Genomic DNA, 21,345 nt, shown 5'->3' with positions numbered 1-21,345 from the left:
GAAATGGAGCCTATAAGGGAGTCAAACCCTAAGGAGACCAGAGGCAGGCACTGCACTCAACGTCATGAGCTGGTATCCAGTTTTCAAAGAAAGGACAACAAAAATACATGAAGGTAAATGGGTGAAGAGGAGCACCCGAGAACCATCTCTCCTGCCAGTAGTTTAGACTTACCTTTCTGATCAGATTTGGTAGTGTTCAGGATATGGCAGCCTGGCTTACAAGGCCTGGAAGAATAGATCAATCCTGGATAGTACAAATGCATTTCCCAATTGATTGCCTAGCATGTTATTATAGGATCAAATAAAAAAGAAAGTTCAAGTTGAGAATCATTATCATGACCCATTCTTCTACCAAATCTAGCACTATCTCAAATTTTTTTTGAAAGGTTATTGCCTAGAAAAATAAAAACCCGCCAGGCGCAGTAGCTCAAGCCTGTAATCCCAGCACTTTGGGAGGCCAAGACGGGCGGATCACGAGGTCAGGAGATCGAGACCATCCTGGCTAACACGGTGAAACCCCGTCTCTATGAAAACATAGAAAAAACTAGCCGGGCGAGGTAGCGGGCGCCTGTAGTCCCAGCTACTCGGGAGGCTGAGGCAGGAGAATGGCGGGAACCCGGGAGGCGGAGCTTGCAGTGAGCTGAGATCCGGCCACTGCACTCCAGCCCGGGCGACAGAGCGAGACTCCATCTCAAAAAAAAAAAAAAAAAAAAAGAAAAATAAAAACCCAAAGCCCTTTTTATTGTCCTGCAAGTCTGTTTCTGGGATTAAAAATTACAGATTATATATTCTTAAATATGTCAAGATCATTTTCTAGCTCTTTAAATAGGCATCCTTATCCCTGCTACACGCAATACATAAGGGAACATTAAGCCCTGTGTTTCATATGCCATCCCTTACTATATGCAGCCCCCTAGAATACACAATAAAAAGATAAATGAAAAGCACATTAGAAATGCACCTAGTGGTGGGAATCCAGCCAGTGCTGGTTGCAGATGTTCTGTTTGAATCAGTAGCTGTGTTGAGGAGGAAAATGCCCATTATAGAAAAGGGAGAGTATCGCCAAAGAATTCGGCGAGGAAAGATCATAGTCTAACAAATATCTTTTATCTCAAATGTGCATATTAAATATATGTGTTTCGCAGTATTTTCCTCCAGCTTACCTTATTTACTAAATAAAAGTTGTTGATTATATTTATGCATCATTTATAGTTATTCTTTTGTCTTATTTTATCAATAACTTTTTATTGTTTGGAACAGTAAGCTAAAGAGTGTCTGAATTTGAATTGATATCCCACTGCCTTCAGTTAAAAGATTCTACAGTTTTCCAAATCCCAAAATAACATACATGGCTTCATCTACCTTTCCAGAATCATCTTCCACCTCACCGTAATACACCATATGTTCCAGCCACACTGCATTTCCCCTCATCCCTGAATAGAAGTGTTCTATGATGCCTCCTGTTCCTACCTATGCTGTTCCCTCTGACTGGAATATCCCAACTGTTTCTTTTCTCTTCCTGCAAACATTAACTCACCTGCCAGGTACCTTCTCTAAAGAAATTGCTGTGGGAAAACTTCTCTAATCTGCAAGCCTGAGTTAGATACACCCTTGTCAGTGTTCCTTTACCACCACACTCACATTACTGTGAGTAATTGATCACAAGCTTTTTTTTTTTTTTTTTTTTGGCATCCCCCACTACACTGTGAGTGCCTTAAAAGTCCTCTAGGATCTATAACAATATCTGGCACATAATGGGTGTTTAACAAAAGCTTGATTAATCAATCAGTTGGACAATGCAGTTTACCATCCTAGAATATGAACACAATCCTGGAATCTCCAGATAAGTAATTTATGACTGAACTATTCAGAAAGGTTCCAAAGAGCCTGATGAAAATACAGGAAAAAATTGAAGAAGAAATACAGGAAAAAATTAACCTAGAATAAAGCAAGGCTCAATTTACAGTATAACTCACAGAAAAGCAGATGTTCTGTTTCCAGAGAGCCCAGAGAGACAAATGGTTGGCTGAGCCTCCCAGCTGCTTGGCCTAAATGATATGGCTACAGGCAATGCTGATTCCACAAATCAAGGCGTACAGCCTCTCTTTTAACACATCCAGAGGCTGCTATGAGCTGTGTACAGCCTCACCTTTAACATTGTTCCCCAACACGTGAACATTAAAGTGGAATACCAGATTATCCATAATTCTAGTAAAATGGACAAAAATGAGAGTCCTCTGTCTTGTACACGCCAACACTTTCTTCATTAAAACAAAACAAAATGAAGCAACACCAGAAAATCAGCCTTGATTCTTTAAATACTAGTTAAGAAAGCATAACCAGCTCAACTCAACAGCTTTGGTTTCAAGTGGCAGGAGGAAGAGGGAGATTCTGTGAAGGTGAAGAGTCCCAAGCTATGCTCACATGTTTTCCTTAGCTCCACCTGAGAGTCAACAAAAAGATATTTGTTATTAGCTTTATTAGTAATCTCTCCTGGCATTTGGAGCAGGTCCTAGGTGAGCCACATATTATTATATAAGTTTGCTACAAAAGTGACTCTGAATATTAAGACAAAAGAGACATGTTTTAGTTCTTTCAGTATTGTTTTGTATGAGGAATGTAAAATTAAAAAAAAAATGCATTACATGAAACAGCAGATTTGTCAAAAGGCTAAGGTAGCATGCAATGCAGAGAAGGAAAATACATGTACCCAGTCTGCCTTCTGGAAATGGCAGAATTCCAGATTGTCTGGAATAAGAACCTGGGATAGAGACGAATGCTTTGTGAACCCCTGAACAAACCAACTCAGTGTAGTTAAAATGGCTATTGTCCCTAATGATAAAATAAACCGTTTATGATTCTGTTTTATAGCTTGCAGGTCCCTTTCCTCCTCTGTTGAAAAATGTCACATTAATAAATATAAATGAAAAATATTTCTGGTCTAAAATTAAACCCTATACCTTTGATGGATCATTAAGCCCCGCTCACAGATTCTTTCCTTGGTCCAATCTGAAGTTTCTGTGGTGACAATGTTAATTTTTTTTAACTCCCAGCAACCATTTTAGTTCAATTTCTTTGACAGAGACTCAGAGGGAAGGCAACAACTTAGCAGGACTGGCCTTGGTGCTTTTTATGCCCCAAGCAAGCAAACAAGAATAAGATTATAGTGGCCCTGAATGGAATCAGAAATGGGAGCCAGGTTTTCTCCCCCCACACGAGGCTTCTTGAAGAAAAACAACTTTAAGATGCAATCTGTAACATCTGGGAGAAAGACACTCGACACCTGCTAGAAGTTCCTGCGATTTTGCAGTCTGTCCTGAGCATCAACACCTGAAGATACAGCCCTTGAACTTCTCTTTCCTCCTGGACATGAGTAACTGCCTGGTTTTGAATTTGGGAAGCTGGAGGCACCCTAAACTCATTGACAGACACATAGGAGATGCCCAGGGCTGCTTTCAATTGGAGCCTGAAGTTTTACATTTTAAGAAGACAAATGAACAGCATTACCTGTTTACTTCAGTATTGACAAAGGGAAAGCCTGTGGCCCCCCCGCACCTGTTAATACTTGCTCCTTATACTGATGTGACCCATGCAGCTGCTCATTTCAATTAGCCCAGGGCCAGTCTTGGCATTTACCCACAGAAACAATACTGCACAAAGAAGCGCCTCTGTGCATTCCCGCTGGCATTCTTCCAAGTCACACTTGGCTTCAGCACTTTTTACCAACCTGTCTCTCTGAGTGCAAGATCTTGCTGGACATTTAAGTCCCTAAAAACTCAAGAAATCCTTTTGTTTCATTTAATAGTTCTTTTTTAGAGATGGGTCTCACTCTGTCGTCCAGGCTGGAGTGCAGTGGCACAACCGCAGCTCACTGCAGCCTCGAGCTCTTAGACTCAAGGGATCCTTCTGCCTCAGCCTCCTGAGTACTGGTTCTTTTCAATGTTCTTTCTGAAATTTCATTTCTTCTTTGCACCTCTATTTTTTCCTCAACCTTTATTTTTTCTCCTCTCTACCTCTATACAGGAAAGGGCCCTTGTTTTAGTTTTCACTGTGTAGCAACAACAAAACAACAAAAAGATGAAAGAAAGCAAAACACTGATGGTAACTTTTCCTGGTTTGTGAAATAAACATAATCTCAATAAAAAAGGATTGCCCAGCCTGTGTCTCTTTTTTTCAGTGTTAAATTTGTTTTCAAAATTAGGTTCTTTAGTTAGAAGGGATCATAGACCTTCCCACTCCACTCACCATGATCATTACTTTTTTTTTTTTTTTTGATCTTTTTTTTTTTGAGACGGAGTAGGGTGAAGACAATTCCTTTGCTTCTATTCAGTGATGAACATATCTGCTGCAACTTGCTTCCTAAATTACTACTGAAAGCACCACCATTCTCTCCCTGTCTTTCCCAAGCACCATCAGACATTACTTTTTCGTATGAGTTATATTGAATGTGCCCTTTCATGACATACCTAAGAGATGCTTCAAGACATTTCTTTGTTCACCACTTCCCAAGTCTTCACTGTTGCTAGCACAGGAAATTTATTACCTCATGGGCAAAGACCATGCTCTTACTTTTAGTGAAGCTCTAATCTTACCAGGAGACATGTGATATATGCCCAGTGCTGGAAAAGTTCCTTCATTCAAATAGTGAAGGGTGGGTACCTTCCAAACTACTTGCGTGTTATATCACACAGGGACAGTGAAATATCCTGCCCTGGCCCAAGATGGAGAGTTACTTTCTTTCGCTTCATGGTAGAAATGAGCCAGCTCACTGAGTCTGTCTTGTGTCTACGCAACCATCTGGAACAACTTATCAAGGGGTAGGCAGACATGTTTACCATGCCTTCACCGCCTCCATAAACTGGCTTCAGTGGCTCACTTCTTCCCCATTTGCCAGCAGATACATCTGCAGACAATCTTGTTTTTCAGCCTGAGTGTTTACAGATTTAGTCAGAGGGCGGGTTCTATAAAACTCCTGTATCTGTATTTATTTGTTTGGCTGTCAAGTGCCCTGTAGTTTTTGTTTGTTCAGGGGCTGAGTTTGTAGCAGGTGTTTGGAACAATTAACAGAAGCAGAGATACCAGTAGTGGGCAAAGGTTGGAAGAATATAAAACAAAAGCTTGACATTTTCAAAAAACAAAGACTGTTAAATACTACACTTAAGAACTGCAGACTAGAACACACCAATAGTATTAATGATAAAAACTTAATCTATTATAATTAAACTTTGAATATGTGCCTTGGCCATAAAATATTAGATGAAGTATAAAAACATCATTTTTATTAATGTTTTATATCATTTCTTTTTACTACTAAAATCATATTCAGTAGCACTTTTAAAGCTTGAAAAGTGAGACATAGATCAGATCTGTCTATACAAATGACAGAATCAGTCCATTCTATTTGCTCTGGGTTGTGAAAATTTCCATACAGAGAGAACAACCAGGAATGCTTTGAGTGTTTTTGCTATTTGTAGAAACTTATAATCAGATGGAAGGAGTCTTCTTGATTCTGTGTGGGTGACTAAGATAGTTAATTGGAGCTATGCCAAAGAGTCTTTTTCATATCAAAGCAGTTTGGAGAAAATTATATTTATTTGGATGGTTTCACACTTTGAGTTTTGATTTCATTAAAATCAGCATGAATTTACAATTATAGATTTCTAACTTATTCCATAAGCGTAAATGCCAACTCATTTATGTTCTAACAAATAACACAAGCTCAAACACTTTGCCTAGAGAAGAATAACTGGGCCCAGCTCTCCCTTTTTCATCATTTCACAAAAGACATTTAAACAATTCTTCGAACTAATATTCATTGACCATCTCTTAAGTGGAAGACAACGGCAGGTGATGGGGTTATATCAGTAAGGAAGGTTTGGCCCCTGCCTGAAGAAATTCCCATTTCATTTGTAAAGACAGGCATATTAAAAATTTAAAAAGACAATGAAATAGTTGATAGACTTGTGTACCAGGTACTCCCAGATGAAGGTGTGGTATTTAATTCTGCTACTAGAATCATGGACAACCTTGTTGAAATATAACATTTTCACCAAATCTTGACATATGATTACAGAGAAGGCACAAAGTAAGTTAATAATGATTTTTGGTGCTTAAATTCACACACTATCATTGGGTGGATAACGAATATACCAGGGAATTGTAAAGCATACTGGGTAATCTCAGAAATGAAACAAATCATCATAGTTACAATGGTCTGGGTATCCTAGGAAAGAAGAAAGTCATTTCCCAAGAATGAAAGAGTGAGCAAGAGAGAAACAAAATGAAAAACTAAGAAAGGAATTGTTTATAAAAAAGCACTAAAGGAGAAAAAAGCTAGAGAAAAGCCAAGAGTGCCCTGAAATTAGTAGTCATATCTAAAATGAATGAGGTTAAGTGGATTAATGAATGGTTTAGGATTCAAATCAACTTAAGCCCCTTCTCCTCTCCCTGAATCATCAAGGCTAAGAGCTCTCACTGACTTTCATCTTCTAACAAAGTAAGCCTAATTATCCCCAAGGACCTAGCCAAGTAGTTGATTAGTTCTCAGATTGGCCCATTGTCAGATAGATGTTAAAGTAAAATGTCATTCACTTTTCTAGCCAGGCTCACTGCATCCCCAGTCCACATGGACTCTTCTTGGGTGCTTCATACTTACATGTTTTATGGTAAACTACTGCATTTGTTCAAGCTTAGAAGTCTTCCCAGGCTAAGTGATGAGTAGATTCACATACTAGGCCTCATTGTTATTGTTGACTAGAATATAGTGCTGGCACTAAACTGTATACTCTCTACCATCCTTTTACCTAGTGCACTTCGCATTAGGCTTTGCCACTTATCAAAGACAATATGATTATAAAGTAAAATTCATCATGTGTGACTATTACACCACCATAAATTGATAATACTCTTGGGAGAACAGACATACATCTGACTGCCTAGATACATGGCATTAAGAAAAATAAAACAATGCTTCATAAATATTGGATATTTCTCTTGCTTTTATTATAATATTCTTAGGAGCACAGGTCTTGTTTTTAACTTATTTGAACCAACGTTTGTTTTTATATTCATTCTTAATGTCCTTGCACTCTATAAAATAACTCTTTATATATGTTCCCCTTGCCAAATCCTCCCCAGAGTACCATATCTTGAGTTATGTTTAGCCTACGATGATATCTGTGTGTTTGACTATGGAAAGCAGGCACTGAAACAGGCGATGCAGTCAGTGAAAATGTATGGGTTATCCCCACAAAATGAAAAAGGCGGACATTGTTTCGCCTGACGAAAACAAACCAAAACGATTTGGAATTAATTATTTTGTTAATTCATCATCTAGCTAGGTCTACACCACCTGCCCATTCTAAAGTACGCGCCTCTGTCAACCTTTTTTCACGGGCTCAGTAGCAGAACAGAGGAATTAGAATCAACAGATCTGGATTTAAACGTATTTTCACATATTGCCTCTGCAAACTTGGTAAATACCTCCTTGAGCCTTATATTCTTTTTTTCTATAGGTTGATGATAATAGCACCTTCTCTGACTACCTTGTACAGTGCTTAGAAAAATTAAATAAGGGGGCATATGTGCTGACTGTTCTCGGCCAGACAACAAAGGCTACTTCAGTTTCCAGAATTAGCAACCACAACAAAGATTCCATTCAAGGTGTGTAAGATGAAAAATATCTGAAGATAGAATGGGACATGGCTTCCTGATGACTTATTATTATTATTCCCCATGATGTACACTTGAAGTGTGATAGTCTTAGCAACCTACTAGAGTAAAAGCACTGACCAAGCCAGAAGACTCCAGAACCTCAGACTCCTTTTATAAGACATACCTTTTATACCATTTTAGGCTAGGAAATGGAGTGATGGGAAATGGTTATGTATGGCCAAATTACCCACATTTAACAACTTGTTTTATAATCTGCTGCCTGCTCCATAATTCCACAACCTACTAGTTCCATGTGTGATTTATTAGCCTTATTCGAAATTTTAATGTAACATACCTATATGCTATCAGAGTTGCAAAGATTTTTTGAAAATATGATGTTAATGTAAGGCATAATGGCTATTAAGTTTATATGACTTGAAATTAATTACAGAATCCTAAATCACCTCTAAATAATTAAAGAGCTCATTGTGAAATTGTGCATTGTCTAGAGCTTTAGAATTTATTCTTTTTCTTTTCTGGTGTACTTTTGAAAATATTATTATTATTTAATACATGCAAAGAAACCGGATATATGATAGTGGAAGAAATTCATGCTGCAGAATGGCTGAAACAAATAACACTAGACACTTAAGATGGGTCAAAGTGGGTATTTGTATTGATGGGCAGGCAACTAAAACATGAAGTGCCACCGTTTGTTCCCCCATCTCTAACCTAGAGCTAAGTGATGCCACAGCCTAGGAACTCTTCTGCTCAGGATGGATGTAGAAGATGCTAGATACAGCAGAAATAGCTTATCATAGATCATGACTCAGCTCTTTTGGTTCCTAAGTTCTTGTCCACAGGAGGAGGGGGAGTTTTGGAGCAACAGTAAAACATGATTTTATAATAATACACCAACTACTGCAGCCCTGACTCTGACCCAGGATTACAGTCATCATGACTCACTTTTTCCAGATTTTGGCATTCAAAACAGGGCTTCTCCCTTCCCGGCTCACTTTTCACAGCCTCTTTAAAACCAGCTTTAGGATTTATCTCTTTCAGACTTACATCCCAAGACCTGGTTTGTATTATAAATACCTTACTTAATTTATGGTGATAGAATGAATTCATACTTGTGACTCCAAGTTCCTTTATGGCAAGAGCTTGGTAACAAAAATATGCTTAGTGTCAAAACCTTAACATATTTATACGAATTTTATTTTTTTTCCAAAGGAAAAAAATCTTAGCAATATTCTGCAGGAAATTTCTCATGCAGTTTGATTTCTTTCAGTGAGATAATAAGATAATCACAAATGAAAGTTTATATCTCCCCAGCAACATACCACACTAGGAGTCTGGAAGGTAGAGTAGTAAGAACATTCCAATGGGGTCTGGAGAGCTTTGTTTTAACCTGAGTTTTGACCATGTAGCTTTATGTGGGCCACTTAGCTCCCTGGGACTTAGCCTTATTACTTAAAAAATGGGTTCCATGATTCTTAAGGTCCCTTCTTAATAAATTTTCTCATCCATAAGATAAAGGCAATAATGGTGGCCATCTGTAGGGTTGCAATGGGGATTAGATGATGTTCAACACAGAGTTTATTGTAAGGATGTTAACAGAAGCTCCATAAATTAATGACTTCTACAATAATTATTTCATTAGGTATCTTAGCTATTTATTTCAAGACTAATATGTGATTACAGTAAGAATATGCCACACAGTCATAGTTACCTTAGACAGCATAAATACGTAAGCTCTGTATATAATAGATGAGTTTGTACAATAGGTACCAAATATACTGAAAATGAAGACCAGAACATTGGAGTTAAAGTATGTTTGAAGCTTAGATTGAACAAAGTGACCATTACTATTTTATGAATATGCAACAACAGCCAAACAAGTCTTACAGGTTTGGTGTTCCCTCTAATCTTGCTTGTGTGTGTGTGTGTGTCTGATTGGACTTGGACTTGATAAACTGATGCGGTCAGCACTACCAGGGAACTTCTCTTTATAGACATAATTGGTGGATATGGTTGTTTGGCCTCTAACATTGCTAAGCCCAATATTTTCCCTGAACCTCCACAATTTATTCAGATCTCAAGAAAGGCACACATTGGAGAAATAGAGTATTTCTAGCTCTTTCTTTTCACAAACAGGTTTGGAAGTATTTTTTTTTTCATGCTGACAAGTTAACAAAAAAGTTCTGAGCCAAAGTATTTTAATGTGATTCATAAAGACATTAACCTACACTAATGTTTATAGATATGAATATTAATCTGTAATTTTTTATTTACATGTGTAATTCATATATTCTCCTGTGGCACAGAAAGTTTACTTCCTCCTTTTTTAAAATGCTAGCTCATTCTCATCTCTGATACCAGCTAATAAAATACAAACACGCTCTGACAAATTTAGTTGATTGATTCTTTAATAGCAACTTGAAGTCTGAACTGAGGAAAGAATTGAAATGTTTACAAGGCAAATGTATACAAATTAACACCATTTTCTTTCCTGGGAAGAAATGGTAACTTAGTTGGACAAGACATATAATGTGTGGCTGTAAGGGCACAAAACTAATTAACAAAACAATTAAATTAAATTGCATCAAACTAGAAACTGTTTTTCCAAAGTAGTTACTTCACTGGACAAAATGCTTATTCTAACAAGGGTGACATAAGGCAACGCATTCTGAGATCTCTTTTCTTGGAGTTGTGGGTTCATGGTCAGTTTCAATTCAGAAATTTGAACAATATAGAGTTTCACTTGAAAACTAAGCTTCCAGTCTTGATTATTCACCTTCTTTACAAGAATGCCTACAGATAAATTTGGGCTTTTTCCAAAAATAAAATGCAGCCTCAAATAATCGATAGTCATTTTTTAGAGATATTGGAATAGCATGTAAAACAGAATCATAAGTCCTTCTTGTAACATACAGTGAAGCATTTTTTTTTTAAGTACCAGAAAGCATCACCAGAATGAACATAAAAACAACCAGTGAATGGCTGTGAGTGTATGTCAGTGACTGCCCTGTGGGCAGCAACAGGCTGGAAAGCTTCCTGGAGGAGGTAGGAGGAGAGTGAGGCCAGGAGGAGAGTGAGACAGATGAATATGTACATAACATTACAGAGTAAAATAATATACTTTACACCTAGAAAAAATCCTGTCTTTTAAACTCCCCAGTTTTACCAATGAGAAAACTTGAGAGTCAAAGATACATTATGACTTTCTCAAAAAAATCCAGCTAGTTAGTTAGCAAAGCAAGGATCAGATTTACTAAGACTTGGTTCAGGGCTGTTTTCATGATAGCAGAAATAACACTTCTCTGTTCAATCAAACCCATAAGTGGTTTGGTGTATAAAATAGGATGGTTCTAGTTTACTGAATTGATAGGACTGACAGATTGTTTTAATGTTAAATTCAAATCTAGAAGTACATTCTGTCAACATCTCTACTTTTATTTTGTTTTCAGGTCTATTTGCAAATATGTCATATGTCTTTCAAACTAAAAAAAAAAAAAGCCCTCTTTATATTTTATTAATTTCTAGATAATTATGACTATACTCATAAAAATGTATAGAATGACTAACATTTAATACTATATTGCCACCGTGGGGAATTTTCAGTTGTGTAGATGAGGTGCTGTCTTGAGATACAGTTTGATTACCTTTAAGGGAAACAGAAGGAAAGGTTACATAAGGCCAAGTTTCTCTAGGAGGAAAGCATTTTTCTTCTAGCCATCAGCACACTTACAAAATTCACATCTTACTGCAGAAACAGAGTTGAAACTGTTAAAGCTGCTGTGATTACTATAAAGAGACCCAAATATTGAACTAGATGGAGTATATCCCAGGAAAAATAATCTTCTCAGCCTGTGTTATGAAGGGGTTAATTATGAGACCTGAGATAAGGTGTTCGCACATCTAGGCACTTCATCAAGCCATGGAGTCAGGCAACAAGGAAGAATAGATGAAGGTGCTGGGGATAATAATCATGGCAAGTAATGATTTCCCTAGAGGTGAACTGATCTATGGCCACAAGCAAAGAAAAAAAGGCTAGAAAGTACCATAACATTACCTTGGAGTACTTAACAGACTCAAAAGCAGTAACCCTGTGTCAAAAAAGGCCCATCATCCTGCTCATTTTAGGTAAAAGAGTTATGCCAAAGTACAAGAGGGGAATGCAAAATTCACATATGAAATTAAACAGCTGAAAGGTATGATTTAACAATGCTCAAAACTCAATAAGCCAAAGATAAACAGCAAATTAGATGACTCAATGTCAGGAGGAAAAAACATCTTCCATCGATCCCATCGTCAAAAATTAATCTGCCTGAGAATGCCCTCTGCTCCAATCCCCGAGCTGATGAAGAGTGGAGGAATAGAGTAAAACCTATGTACCAGCGCTTCACCTTCAGGCTAGACCCTGATTACAATCTCCTGTGAGACATTTCAGCATGAAGCGCCTCTCATGTTGGGACTGCAAAATTAAATTGCGATCAATACTTTACAAAAATAATTGGGGAAAAATGTTCAGAAGTCAGAGCTGCACTGTGTGGCCACAAACATATGAAAGTTATTTTTTTTTTCTACCTTTCTGGGGGTTATTCTTCAGGATAGATCAGTTCAAAGGTGTCTCTTGACAATAGTGTTCTCGGAATGGTTTTCGCTCACCTTGTTAGGGAATTTTAAAAGCAGAGGAGCGTTTACAGCCTACCAAGAGTGTTATCTTATTGCTGCATTTTCAGTTTTCTTTCTTTGGAGTGCTAATCTCAGCTCATAAATTCTTCCTCTCTCTTCTCACTTTGATGTTAATTTAAATTTCTTTGCAAGTTAATTCTCATCGTCCAAGGGAAAAGACAAAACAAAAGTTACATTTTGCAACGAAATGAGAGAAAAACCACATACACACAAAAGCTTTGGTAGATTTTTGAAAACTTTGCCTAAGATTGGATTCTGAATCTCTCAACACATTTAAATGCTGAACTCTGTAGTTAAATTTAGGGTAAAATATATTGAATTAAACTCTTTACTGCCTTAAGCAATGCTTAGTATTCAGCTTTTCCTGCTTGTCTGCCTCTAAATAAGGTCTTATTTTTGGCAAAGATTTACTTTTTAATCCATAACATGAGGAGGAAGTGGAAAATGTAAATGCCTATGTGAAATTCTTGCTTTTTCAATAAATGGTCATTTTTGGTTTTGTTATGTAGAAAGTTCAAAACATTGTACTTTTATAATTGCATTTTTGGAAAGGGCAAAGGTCTTTCTGGATTTTTATTGGTGGTATGGCTATTCTGACAAGACAGTCTACTGATTTTCCTCACATGAATCATTTCTTAGAACCTCAGTCACTCATACAGGGAAAAATAAAGCAGCTGCATTAAGAATACATGATCAGAACCATACTGAAGAAGGTGGCCCATAACTAGCTAAAGGGGAGTACCCAAAGAGCGGTAATCAGTTGCCTGCTGTCATCCTGGGGGAGGAGGATGTATTGGGTGGTGTACTATAGGGCATCATGACTGGATGAAGGAATTGAAAGTGTGCTTATTCAGTGCAAAAATGACAACACTCGCTGGATTGCAAACACCTGAAAAGACCTGCATACCATGTAAAGTGACCTTCATCAAGGAAATGACAGCCTCCTTAAGAAGAGGGGGTAAGGAAGAAGTTTTATTGGGCACCCCAAATCAAACAGGCATCTTACAACTCACGATTTAATTATGATAAATTTCAAATTCCAAATGGTTTCCTTCCAACACTCTAAATGCTCTTAAACAACCTTTTCACAGTGCTATTTGGATCAGAAGACAGAATGCAAATTTATTTTAAGAGTTGCTGGAGGTGAACGTAATAGAGATGAGGGAGAAGAGAAGGCAGAGGATAGGGAGGGGGAGGAGAGAGACGTGGACACTTCTCAGGGAAAACCTGCGGCGCAGCCTCCCTATTGTTTCCCACACCACGTACCACACACTCACACATCTTCCCCATTCTCACTCTGGAACACGCTTCACAGTCATAGCTGCTTCCCAACACTGACTCAGCTCTTCAGGTCTCAGTCCACACATCTGCTCTTCTTGAAAAACTGTCCTGAGTCTCCCCTGAACTCGGTGGGAGTTGAACAGGGTGGCCTCACCCTGTGCATACGGTTATTATAACATTTATTACATTAAAATGAATCTTTCCTTCCTGATTAGATTGTGATATTTCTGATAGAATAGTCTGTCTCTTAGTCTTTTTTGTATGCTCAGACTTTTGGACACAAATAAAACAATTTATTTATAACATTCTTTCACCAATTTAGTTTTCCAACTTTTAATTGCTCATGTGTCACATGGGACTTATCTGTCTGCGGTCTGGTTTCCTTATTTCTAAATTGAAAGGGTTATACTCAATGAAGTGTTTATTTTAGGTCTAAAATGTCTGGGTCAAAAATTTCAGGCAATAAAGATGATTAACCATTTTGCCAAAAAGCCAATCCAATGCCCACCCCAGCCACAACTGGTTCTAAATGGCGTGAAATAGAACTCTTTTATTGTTGTTTATTTGCTTATTAAATGGCACCACCTTACTCTTGGCTCCAGCAATGGTTCCTCACCAGAGGCAACATGTATCTGATTGTACCACATGAAATTGATGTTGATTTCAAGTGGGTCAAACTAATATCTGGCTACCTAGAGAATGATGCCATGGTTTGATCATAAAACTTGAATAAGACCAACATGAGACCCTCTTCAGAACTAAGTACTGAAGCAAACCAAGAACCAGGCAGTTAGTAGAATGTAGAAGTGGAACGTATGAGGTATGAAGAGGTATGAAGCAGAGGATGGGTCATAATGAGGAAGGACGAGTTATGGAGACATAGAGTTATAGTCAGTTGAAACTGTAAAATAATATAGTCTATTTGTTACCAAAAAGCGTGAAGTAATAAAAAGATGTACACAATATAGAGAGAGACTAAGCAAGTAGTAAAAGGAGAAGAAAATATCTGCTTGGAGAGCAACTGGACAATGTGAATGTTGGAGTCCTCTAGCGCATATACTTGAATGCCAGCTACTACAGTTCCCACTGCTATCCTGGAGCCACTGCCAGTTCAGATGATACTCAACAATGGTATGAGTTTCATACTTTTCTTCTCTCAAGAGAGCCATCTTTCCATGACCCATAACTTGATGTTCCCAGAAGTAGTTTCTAGAGCTTGCAGCCAGATAAAAAATAAAATATGAAAACACACCAGCAACATCGGATGTGACGTCTTCATAAAAATGGCAGAGTCACAACTCAGGAAGTGTCTATGACACGCCAGGGATTTTATGCATAATATTTACATGCTTGTGGCCACTCTGGAAAATATTACTAGTGCCACTTTACCGATGAGAAGACTGGGACTCAAGGGTTGGAAGGGCTTGTCTATGGACACAAGTCTAGTAAGCAATAAAGCGGAATGCAAACCCAGCTCTACTGGTTCCAGAGCCTGAGCTCTTTCCACTATGGCACACTGTCTTCTCAATCCCTGAAACATGGTGTGACACTAGAATCAGAAAAGTTTACCTTGAATCACATTGTATAAATCATACACAACTTATCTACCCAATTAGAAGCATATGAAAGAATTCCCTATTTAGTTCTGCTTCTGATATTATCAGTATAACTGATAATGTCTTCAGGCCTCCAAGTAGGAAATACATCTTCTGTAATGCTAAATGTCTATTCGCTTAGGGCTAAGGTTCTGGAGAGGAGCACAACCTAAACCACTTAGTTTTGTTCTAAAAATCAGGGTCTTTCTCTGAGCCCCATGGGAATGCTACCATCTGACCAAAATAAAACCAGTAAGTGCTCTCTAATATGGAAAGCTTAAGCTGATCGGATAATGGCCAGAGTAAAAATCTGTTATGTTCATTTAAAGGACACTGATTGAGCTTTCTATATGTTTCAGATAGTCTCCTGTTTGCTAAGAATATAGCAATGGGTGTAACAGGCAAGGTCCTACTGTCACAGAATAAATATTTTAGTGAGGAAAACATTTTTTTTTAAAGAGGGAGCAAATAAGTGCAATCATTTTGACTACTGTTAGCTATAATAAATAAAACTTTTCAAAAATAAATGAAATAGAATGAAGTAGAGATAGGAGAACTATATTAGATAGGATTGTCAGAGAAGCCTTCTATCATTATTTTTAATTAAGGCCTGAATGCTGAACAGGAATAAGCCACATACATATCAGGAAAAGAAATTTCCAGGCAAAGAGAAGAGTGAGTGGAGAGACTCGAAGGCAGAGACAACCTTGACAAGTTAGCAGCACAGGAAGAGAGGAAGTGTGGCTTGAGTGATGTCACTGAAGAGCAGAGTTGGAGAAGATGAGGTAGCAGTGAATAAGGCCATGTCAGGAGTTGAGATTTTACTCTGAGGGCAAATGTGTAAATATTTTTTAAAAAATTAAGCATAAGAACAACCTGAAGGCACATGGATGCATTGTGGTCACCATAGGAAGACTGTCTGTATTTACTGACATTCTTCCAGGTTGAAGACCTCAGTGTGACCACCATCACTTTGGTGAATGTATCACTGCCTAGTATCTGGTCCTTGGATTTGAAGAACAACATTTGATTGTTTTATCACATCAAATGGCAATGCATCTCTTTAAGGCTAAACATACGTTAATCAAGGACTTAGGGATCTATGTATTAATATAACTAGAATATCCATATACTAATCTCCAATAAGAAATTATCATAATCCAAAACCCTCAAAGTCCACTTGCTACCACCACTGGCAATTATCGCTACTTTGTTAATGAATCTGGAATAGCAGAAGACCATTGGCTAAAACTCTCTTCCCTGTGAACAGTGCTTAGATGAGCACGAGCCAAGCTGGCTTGCAACACTCTGTCATGGCCATTGTTCCATGATTAGCTTACCTGCTGTCTTGGTTCATTTTGTGCTACTATAATAAAATATTACTGATACCTGCTGTCTCTGTTTTGTGCTGCTATAGTAAAATAGCACAGACTGGGTAATTTACAAACAATAAAATTTTATTTGGCTCATGATTTTGGAGGCTGGCAAGTCCAAGATCCTCATCTACTAAGGGCCTTCTTGCTGTGTCATAACATGGCAGGAGGAAACACATGGCAAAAGAAAGAACAAGAGGAAGCCAAACTTACTTTTATAACAAATTCACTCCTGTGGTAACAGCATTATTCTATTCATAAGGGGAGAGGCCTTATGACTTAATCACCTTTTAAAGGTTTCACCTCTTGACACTATTGCATTGGGAGTTAAGTTTTCAACACATGAACTTGGAAGGACACATTCGAATCATAGCACCTGCCTTCTAAGAGAGTCTTTCATTAGATCTCATACATTCAATCAGATGATTGTGAAGTTTGCTGGCCTGGGAGCCATTCAGCTTCCTTCCAATGACTTTGCATATCTCTTCTCAGGTTATATATTGATTTTTTTAATGTAACTTCAATTTCATTCACGTCTAGATTCTTGGGGGTTCAGCTCACTGTAGCCACTGAAAACTGTCAGCAGCTGGAATAAGAAAAATGTAGAGCTAAATCAAATAATGTATTAAGTGAGTGTTGACATTCCTGACTATCAGAGAACAGGCACACTCACTAATTGTAAGTTAAGTCATCTCTGAAAGTATTTGACAGATTGACTTCCTTCCTTCCTGTGGTATCTATTTCTCTCAGACTTTGATTGTCTTAGTCTTGCCCCGACTATTTTGTTATGTGGACTATAGTCAGTGGGTTTGCCATAACCCATCCTAGACCCACAAGTACATATTAGCTCAGGGAAGTCATTTCTGATAGATATTCTTCCTTTAAAAAAAGCAGTGCCCTCATTCTGATCTTTTATCACCTAGAAGCTCCTGAGAGGCTCATTGCCTTCTTCATACTCTAAATATATTCTGACCTCAAGACTCCAGATGTGGACCCACAGAATTTCAGACTAGGAACCACCTTATAAATTGTACAGCTGATCTCCCCAACTTTCAGATGTAGAATGGAAAGTCTGAAAGACTGAGCAACTTGCCCAATTTTGAGACCTAATTCATGGCCACAGAGAGCTAATATCCAGGTCTTCTGATGCCCAGTTGAATTTCCGTTCCATAAAATCTTGCCAAAGTTACCTGTTCTCTCAGGTCCTTGCCAGGTGACTGCACAATCAACATATTTGACAAAATCAATGTTGGGGCTGTTTGGCTAATACTGACTAGATATTACTTTCCTTAGATAACCTACTAGAAAGACTAATTCAGAAAACATGGTGGGTTAAAGTGACAATAGCTTGAGGCAGGATGTACCAGACATGTCAGACTCTTTTGTGTGAAGTGCCCTGACCTACAGCTCATGTTAAAGAGGTGGCACAATACAGACCTCGTAAACCAGAACTGACTGAGTCAGCATGGGCATACAACCCAAGTCTGGTTAGGAACCGATGCTAAGGCCTGACATTAAAAAATGAATAAATAAAATTCTCTTTCTTTGCAGGGCGTGGGGCGGGGGAGGGGGCGTGGTTTACAGTAATTTTATTGTAACAGAGAAAGCAGGCTGTTAATAAGTCTACATAATTAGAGCAGATGATGGTTCTTTCCAATGGGTGAAGCCTGAGCCCAGCTGGTAGCACACAAAGCCTAGAATATCCTCTTTCTTGGTACTTGCCTGTGCGCCTGACTCATGATGTGAGATGAGCAAATGCACAACCACATTCAACAAAGGGAGGAGGTCCAACTGGGCAGAGATGACATCCCAACAGGAGGAAATTACACAATCATTGAAGAGGATGCTGAGATAAAATGCGGTTACCTAGTCTCCATTATTCTTTGCCAAGGAGGGTGAGGGTATGGGATCAGCAGAAAGTTATGCTCTTCTTTTTTTTTTTTTTTTGAAATGGAGTTTCACTCTTATTGCCCAGGATGGAGTGCAATAGCACAATCTGGGCTCACTGCACCCTATGCCTCCCCAGTTCAAGCGAATCTCCTGCCTCAGCCTCCCGAGTAGCTGGGATTATAGGCTCCCGCTACTATGCCTGGCTAATTTTTAGTAGAGACAGGGCTTCACCATGTTGGCCAGGCTAGTCTCAAACTTCTGACCTCAAGTGACCCGCCCAGGGTGCTGGGATTACAGTCAAGAGCCACTGCGCTCAGCCTCTTTATTCTTAAATAAATCCCTATAGGATAGGGTTGTTGGTCAATCACACAGTAGAATGGGATAAAAATTTACATTGGTTAAAATGCTTTGTGCCTAAGGACAAGAACAGCAATAGCAAAGAAGAAAAGGGAGCCTTTTGGTTTTCTTAAATAAGGCAGGAATCTGCATGTTTTCCTTGCTGTAGTGGCAGCAGACTCATTGGTTTTCATAAACATAAATTTCTGCAGTATGGTCTGTTGACAAGGCTGCTCCATGATGGGAGGACGGACATGAAGCCAAACGTTCATGACACAACTAGGTCTTCTCTCAAACGCTCTAATGTGTGCTATTTCTCAAGAGGAACCCAACACTGTATGACACATCAGTGACAGTTTCTGAAATATTGCAATGGCATAATGGACAGGTTTCATGGTGTGATGACTTTCTTGTACATGTAAACTCTTGGAGAAAAGTTGGATTAAAAGGACAGGGGAGAGTTTGGTTTAGAGCCACAACGTTCCAGACGCCAGCCACGGATGCCTCTGCCCTATGTCACTACATGTCCTTTTCTGAGAAACATTCAGTGGCTGAGTGTTACATACTGTAGTTGAAAGAAACAACCCACTCACCACCATCCACCCTCTTTCTTCCTGTGTGAAGCTCCCAATAGCAGAGGCTGAAGACAGAAAGGTTGTCTCTGTTTTCTTGCCCCAGGGACATTACTTGGTGACCTGGTGAACGGCATGGACAAGGTAGCCCACGTTGCTAGAGGTGACCCCTGCCACAGACATGCGGCCGTCCTTTATCACGTAGATGGAGGACTCCTTGGTCAGCCGCTCCATCTGCACAGGCGTTAGCCCTGTGAAACAAAACATGTCAATTTGGTCAGTGATGTGTGGCCAATTGTGGGCGGAACCCTCCTTCTTGAGGCTGGAGGCCAGCTGAGTTCGCATGCTAATGATGTGGTTGGCCTTGCAGTTAACTTCTTGCAACCATTGTTTTCGCAAATCTGGAATGTTCTGAATGGTAGAAACAAACGGGTCCCATTGAGGGGAGGGTTGGAATACATGGGAGGATCAAGATCTTCAACTGTGACTCTACCCGCTTGGCTTCATCCGCGTCTTTGCAAACCTCAGTGAAGCTTGCCACACCCTCCCTGTATAAGCCCATGTTCTTGGCGTATGATTGGCAGAGACAAACTTTAATGCCCTGTTCGATGAAGTGGCGCACAGCCCAGGCTTCCTTGTAACCATCGCCACTGGCGAAGCCTTGGTAGGCCATGTCGAAGAGCGCAAAGAGATTTTTTTTCTTCACCACTGTTGCTGTTTCCTTCCACTGCTTGGGACCAGGGTCCATTCCCGTGGGATTATGGGTGCAGGTATGCAGAAGAAGAAGACTTTTGCTCTGGTATTTTTGAAATGTGCTCCACAGTGCCTGTGAAGTGAAAACCACAAGTCTTGGAGTCATGATACTGATAACCTTGTCGCTACATGCCAGTATCCCCGAACATGGCTGTGTGATTTCCCCATGCCGGTTTGGGCAGAAAGACATCTCGGCTGAACTTAAGAAATCTTTGCAGAAAACTGACAGTGGTCCTTAAGGCACCAGTCCTAGAAATGGTCTGCACAGTGACAAACCGGCCACTTTTCAAGACTTCGCTGTTCTCGCCCAAGGCTACTTCAGCAGATGACCTTGCAAAATTCAGCCAGCGCCCCAATAGGGAAGTATTCCTTGTCCAAATTTTTGACCACAATCTGGGCCTCTGCCTTGTGGACGCGAGGCAGCACGTAAGGCTTTCAGTTGTGGTCCCGGTAGGCACTAACTGCCGGATTCATCTTTTTGCTATTGATGTCCCTCTTAAAGGCGTCGGTGACTCGCAGAATCTGATCCCATCTCCACATGGGTCCACCAGGCGCTGGCTCTGGCAGGGGCCGCAGCGGCGAGCCCGGGTGGAAAGCGGCGGCGATCCCGGAGAGGATGTGCCTGGAGCGCAGAGGGGCCATGGTGGACGGTAGGAGGGCAGTGGGCAGCCACAGGACGGAGCAGAGGGCAAGCATAAATTCTCTTTTTTAAGGAATTTATAATGGGAAATGTGGGGAGAACCAGAGTGAGCAGGGAGAGCTGAAACAGGAAATAAGTTATGGGAGAATTCCAGAGAGTTCATGAAAAGCTGAAGTTATGAAGAAGCGGAAACTGAGTAAGATGAAGAAATCGAAGCTATTAGTAGGCAGTGGATTAAGTTAGATGTATGTTTATATACATGTACATCTGTATATATACACATGAAAGAATGATTTATTTGATAATGATAACTAGAGAAGCAAATATGCAGAATTTTAATCTTTGTTTGTAGCCTGGGAGGAAAAATAGATTAGTTACCACTTACTCTGAGGTCCCTAGAGACAGTTGGGGATGTATCTAGTTACTAAACTCCATTCCCCTCTGAGTCCTGGCTGTCAGGCCACATGGCTGGATGGCTAACTCTTGATTCTCATGAGATTATCGCAAGCGTATTATTTTAATGTGTCATTATATACATAACTCAGATGAATTTC

At 39.3% G+C, this 21,345-nt stretch overlaps 1 pseudogene; it reads right to left on the bottom strand.

Moving 5' to 3' along the window:
- Positions 1-19,509: 19,509 nt before the first annotated feature.
- On the bottom strand, positions 19,510-20,793 carry LOC105520683 (annotated as a pseudogene).
- Positions 20,794-21,345: the final 552 nt, after the last annotated feature.

This window comes from Colobus angolensis, unplaced genomic scaffold (assembly GCF_000951035.1).
Source record: "Colobus angolensis palliatus isolate OR3802 unplaced genomic scaffold, Cang.pa_1.0 Scaffold11, whole genome shotgun sequence".
Taxonomy (NCBI): Eukaryota; Metazoa; Chordata; class Mammalia; order Primates; family Cercopithecidae; genus Colobus; species Colobus angolensis.
Note: the sequence above shows the minus strand (reverse complement) of the source record. Positions and strands in the feature narration are given on the sequence as shown.